Below are 6,816 nucleotides of genomic sequence, written 5' to 3'. Positions count from 1 at the left end.
ATAAAAAGAAGAAAATATGAAATATCTCATTGGATAAACAGCTAACTTGGAAAACAGATCCAGGAAAGACAATTTATGAAAAACCACAATCAAGAAAAAACTAGAAAAAAACTAAATGAACTGATGCAAAGTGAAGTAAGTAGAATCAGGAAAATATTATAAATGAACTGATGCAAAGTGAAGTAAATAGAATCAGGAAAATATATGCCAACAGAATATGGCATATTGAACATTTATGAATGATTTAGCTTTTCCTAAACAGTGATTCCAAGAAAATCCTCAAGGACTCATCATGAACAATTCCATCTGTCTCCAGAGGAAGAACTGATAGAGTGTGAGTGAACACTGAGAATACTATATTTCACTTTACTGGTTCACTTTTCTTTTGCTTGTTCTTAGTTCTCTTTCACAAAAAGACTAATATAAAAGATATTTTACACTATTGTACATGTAAAATCTATATCAGATTGTTTGCCATCTCAAGGAGGACAGAAGCACAGAAAAGGAATCAAGGAGGTGAGAATTTGGCTCAAACAAAAAATGAAAGTTAAAAAGTTGTTTTTCATGTAATTGAAGAAAAAAACCAAAATATTAATTTTTTTAAATCATGGATACCTTTTGACCCAGTAATACTACTACTAGGTTAATAGCTCAAAAAGACCAAGGAAAGAGGAAAAGTTTCTATAAATACAAAAATATGTATAATATTTAGTTGTGGCAAAGAATTGGAAGTTGAGGAGATATCCATAAATTGGAGAGAGGCTGAAGAAGTTAATACAATGGAATACTATAGTACTGTAAGAAATGATGATGTAGATGGTTTTAGGAAAATTTGGGAACACTAATATGAACTGATAGAAAATAAAGTAAGAACCAGAAGAGCAAATTTTATAGTAAAAGCAATATTGTAAAGATTATAAATTTTTTATTTAGTAACTCTGATTAACACAATGATCAACCACAATTCCAGAGGACTAACAATAAAACATGCTCTCTGCCTCTAGGTAGAGAGCAGATGAATTCAATGTACAGCACGAAATATATTTTTTCTCCCTGTCTTTATTTTTAGATAGAGCTGTAATTTTGCAGGGGACTCACACTTCTTAGATGAAGAAATAAGAGTTGAAGGCAGAGAGGAAAGGGTTGATGAAAATGGCTTTTTCCCTCACTTCTACCTCCCGGAGACCCTGAATTACTTGAGGGAGACAAAATGGAGATCTCCCCTCCATGAAGTCTTGTCCCTTGATGGCCATGCTGGCCCTTAAGGGCGGCAGGGAAGTTTTCTCTACAAGGAGAGGTACGTGGGACCTCAATCCCGATATGTGCTGCTTTGGGACGCCCACAAGCCTCCCCCTCCTGTCTTCTTGAAACTGGCAACAAGATGGAGTCTACCAATGGGCTTACTTTATAGATATAAATAAACGAGATTGAATTCACTATCTGACTGTTTTAATTGTTGATTGGTGCAAAGGGTCAAGGTTAGAGGGGTTCTGGTTGCCCTAAATCTCTTTCTAAATAAAACTAATTACTGAAGTACAAGGTTTTCTCTTACCCAGGGGAGAGGCAGAATAGGGGAGAGAGATCACTGCTCACCAATTTCAGTCCAGTATCTCAATAGTTCATGGAATGCAAATCTTTGAAGAAATTAGGTTTCTTGACAGAAACCAGCAATGTTTAAACAGGAACCCTCAATATTAGGATTTCTGTCAGTGACAGAAATCTCCACAGGTGTCTTGAATGGCCCTAAGAAAAAGCTCCTCCTTCCACTCCCTTCTGTGTCTCAGTCCTCAAGACCCTGCTCCTCAGGAGAATTTCCTGGAAGTCCTTGTTACGCTTCCAGCTGTCATCTTTGCTTCATGCAACTGTAGATCCTCAACATTCCATTCACTCCCAATGGTTCTCTTTCCTACTCTCCATCATTACAGGGCTAATGAGGGAATTGTTTCATATAACTACATATTTGTACTGGATTTTGTTTTTCTTGCCTTTAACAATGGAGAGGGGGCAGGGAAGAGGAAAGGAAGGGAGGGAATTCAGAATTGAAAGTGAATTAAAATTTAAAAATAAAAATAAAATTTAAAAATAAAAACAAAAATATCACATAAAATTTGGATAACTATAAATTTTTCAAAAAAATATGGTAGTAAAGGACACCTGCTCTTTCTACTATTATTTCATATAGTTCTGGGAATGCTAATAATACCTATAAAACAAGAGAAAGAAATAAAAGGCACAAAGATAGAGATGAAATGAAATTATACATATTTGTATACATATTTGCTGGTGATTTGATGGCTTACTTGAAAATCCTGGAGATTCCCCAATTGACAAATATTCAATGGATATGAACAGGCAGTTCTCAAAGGAAGAAATCAAAGATATCAATAATCATACGAAAAAATATTCTAAATCTCTTCTGATTAGAGAATGCAAATCAAAACAACTCTGAGATACCATCTTACACCTAGCAGATTGGCCAATATGACAGTAAAAGAAAATAAATGTTGGAGGGAATATAGTAAAAATGGGACACTAGTGTATTGCTTGTAGAGTTGTGAATTGATCCAATCATTCTGGAAGACAATATCAAATTATGCCCAAAGGGTTTTAAAAGAATACATGCCTTTTGATATAGCAACACCACTACTAGGTCTGTATCCCAAAGAGATTTTTTTAAAATGGAGATGGACCTGTTTGTACAAAAATATTTATAGCTGTGCTTTTTGTGGTGGCCAAAAAAAAAAAAAGGAAACTAAAGGCATGTCCCTCAATTGGGAAATAAACAAATTATGGTATTTTATGGTGATGGATACTATTGTGCTTTGTAATGTAAGAAATCGAGATCCAGGGAGTTCCAATGAGAGGCCAAACTGAGGGAGAGATCAGCATCAGCTGAAGAGCAGCAGAGGAGGGGCAGAGAGAGAGAAGCTCCAATTGTCAAGGTCTTCCAGCTTGGGAGGTGGAGAAGGAAAGGGGGGTTTTCCTGGAAGCTGAGAAAGAGCCCATTGGTTTGGGATTGTTATTCCTTCTGGGACCCAAAAACACCTCCACTAAGACTCTTCAAGAACAGCTACCAGAATTCTCTAGGGGGGGGGGGGGGGTTGGATTTGGATTCACACTGGCCAAAGCCATCTAGATCTTACCCTGAGATTTCTCTCTCTTCCTGACCTTTTCCTAGACCCCTGAATTAAAAAGCTAGTTAACTGAGGAATAGGGATCAACCAGCAGCTGGCCAAAGGAGGGTTCAAGGCACTCATCCTTGAACCCCAAGAACTTGGGGGGTTAGTTTGCCAGAGGAGACCAGTGTTAGGGTTTCCTATCCCCCACTTTCCTTGCCTGACACCCCTACTTCTCCTTCCCTGTGTGAACCCAAATGAATTGTTTACTACTGTAAAAACAGAGATTTTGAACCCTAGACTTCAATCCCCAGAAGTCCTTGGTATTTCCCAGAATTCCCTATAATCTCACCTGAGTCTCCACGTTGGCAAGACCACAATTAGTATTTAACTGGCAGTAATGCCTACCAGGCTCTCTTCCCTTTCATTACAATGATGTAGCAAGTGTAGCAAGTAAGCTAAGATTGGGTATTTAAATAGGCTAATCAGCCATGGGCACGTGGGTTTTTATTTTGTATCTTCTTTATACCTTGATTTCTAATAATCTTTAATAAGCCTCATAAAATGTAATATTTTTATTATTAGAGATATAATTTAAATTTTACAGTACTTTAGAATTAGGTATGGTTGGTTTCTGACACTAGGAAAGGGGACAGAAGATTAGGGGAGAATCACATCTCTCCCCAAAAGGAGAAGGTTAGCTCAGGATCCTAGGGATCCAAAAGCCTAACCCAAGGAACAACATCTCTCCTTGATAGTGGGGAGACCCCATGTTTCTGAAGGAAAGTGACAGTGGGCATCCTCCAATTCCCAGAACTATTCTCTGAGGAGGCATATTCACTCTGTCAGGGGGACAAGACTTGGCTACCTCTCTCCCAGAAAAAGAGAGGGGAAGAAGAATCTTCTCTCTCCCTCTCTCCCTCCATTTCCCCTGTGTTCCCCCCCTCTCAAATCCTTCTATTACAGTTTTAAGGAATGATGAACCAGATGACTTCTTAAGAACTGAAAAGACCTACATGAAGTGATGTAGAGTGAAATAAGCAGAACCAGGAGAACATTATACACAGTAACTGAAACATTGTGGGACAACCAAATGATACTAATAGCATTGCAATGATCCAGGACAATTCTGAGGTACTTATGAAAAGAATTCTAACTACAGCTAGAGAAAGAACTGTAGGAGTAGAAATGCAGAAGAAAATATGATTTATCACTTCTTTATTTGGGTATATGATTTGGGGTTTAGGTTTTAAAAGATTATTACAAAAATGAACAATATGGAAGTAGGTTTTAAGTGGTAATACTTGTAAAACCCAATGGAATTGTTTTTCAATTATGGGATGGGGAGTTAAGAGGGAAGAGAGACAACACAAATCATATAATCTTAGAAAGCTTACATCTAAATTTATTACTGGAATAAGATAAAGAAAAAAATTTAATCCCGGAGGATCAGCAAAGATACCAATTGAATGAATACTTTCTATAAAATCACAGGCTCAAAAATAAATCCTCAAAAATCTATAACAAAATCCAAGAGGAAATAATAGAGAAATCTCATGGAAAATAAGTACAAAATGCATAAATATGTGAGGATCAGACAGCTAAAGGACACAAAACACCATGTAAATCCAGTTACAAAGTGCTTCTTTTTTTTTTTTCTTAAACATATTTAATCAGCCTGTGTAATCAGGAAAAATATAGGACATACAATAAGAAGAATTTTAAAATATACTACAATTTCACCTACTCATCTGATTAAAATCACAGATTTCTTTGGGCTGATAGGCAACTGGGCCAGTGGTACAGTGACTATATTTAAGATAACTTTTACAAAAAAGAAAATATTTTTATTTTTAATTTATTTCACTTTCCTAGACATCTCATTGAATACTTAAAGTTAGCTTGTTGATTTTTTTTTATCGAAGGTAATAGAAATGAAGATGCTCCTAATGACCAATGATTCAAAACTTATTTGTATTTGAAATATATTTGGGTGCTTTAAAGAACAATAAACTTAGAGGTAAAAAAGGCGCTCATATATTATACAAAGTGCTTCTTAAAGATTTTTTAAAAAATTAAATCACTGGAGGGATATTCAGTACTCATGGTTGGGCTAAGTCAATAAAAGAAAAATGAAAATACTACCAAAATTAATTTACATTTTAATAATACATCAATTAAGTCTACATCTATAATGAATATAAAGAGAGATATATGTATATACAGATAAATGGTCAAAAGATCTGAATAAATGCTTGTCAAAAGAATTACAAATATCTACATGAAAGGATAATTCAAATCACTAATGAGAAAAGAAATGCAAATGAAAACAACCTTGAAGTTGGATCTCAAAACCCTGCAAATTGACAAAGATGACAAATGTAAAAATAGTCATTGTTGGTGTATTTGTGGGAAGAAGGCACACAAGTGCTTTTATTATGTAGTTGTGAATCAGTACATCTATTTGGAAAGGAATTTGGAATTATGCAGATAAAGTGACTACAGTGTCCATACCTTTTGACTCAGAGATTCCATTACTTGAATTATACCCCAGCAAGGTCATTAATGAAAGTCTCTATATATTTCAAAATGTTTATGGCAGCATTTTTGATGAGAGCAAAGAAATAGAAACAAAGTTGATACCCATCCATTGGGGAATGATTAAATAAATTGTAGTATATGAATGTAATGAATGCAACCTTTATAAACTAATGTAGAAGGAAGTAGAGCTAAGAAAACAACATAGAAAATGCAAATGGTAAAAGACACCACACGCAACAATTTAAAATGAATGTTGTGATAAAAAAATAAAAATGAAATAAAATAAAATGAATGTTGTGAAATGATAAAGAGCAAACCTGACTCAAAAGAAATGATATGGAAGGATATCATATACTTTATCACTATGCAGAGATGAGAGATTCACAGGTATTGCCCATTGCCAGATTTTTAAATTTTATTTCCAGATTTTTTCAACTAATTTTTTCCTCTTAACAAAATACTATTTATTATATTAGATGGTTCTCTGGGAGGAGAAAGTTACTGGGAAAACTATGATATGAAGAACAAAACATTAACAAAATCATGATATTAAAAAAACTAATAAAAATTTGTTTTATAAGAGAAAAGTTTGTGGAAGATATTTAGGGAGCTCTGCAATTTCCTAGAGGTCTATAATTCACCCCACTTTTCTGCTTAATTCTGAGCCCATCTTCTTGTCCATTTGTACTGTCTGTTTCAGATCCATGCACCTGCATGCTATTATCTTCTACAATTTCCCTGGAATTCAACAAGAGTCCTCCTTAACTAGTTTCCTCTGAGGATGCTTCTTTATGTGCCCATCTACGTTTACAACCAAGAATGAGGTACCAATATATGACAAAAAGATAATTTAAAAGTGGTTTGGAAACTTCCCCTTTTGGTCACAATCCATCTTCTAGAATGAGGTCTCTTACTTTAAAATATATATGTGTAAACATACATATATATAATTATCTCAATAAAATTGGTTTCATTTGTTATAATTTTATCTCATGTATTTAAAAAACATTATTCTGAGAGAAGACCCTTAAACCTCATAAAATGCCTACTAGGTTCATGGCATTAAAAAAAAAGTTACGTTGGGGTAGAATGTTGTGTTAATAATGATGACAGAAATAAAAATGTGGTAATGCAGTAGTTGGAACGAATATAAAGTATA

This window comes from Monodelphis domestica, chromosome 3 (genome assembly GCF_027887165.1).
Source record: "Monodelphis domestica isolate mMonDom1 chromosome 3, mMonDom1.pri, whole genome shotgun sequence".
Classification (NCBI taxonomy): Eukaryota; Metazoa; Chordata; class Mammalia; order Didelphimorphia; family Didelphidae; genus Monodelphis; species Monodelphis domestica.
The sequence above is the reverse complement of the archived record's forward strand: the minus strand, read 5'-3'. Positions refer to the sequence as shown.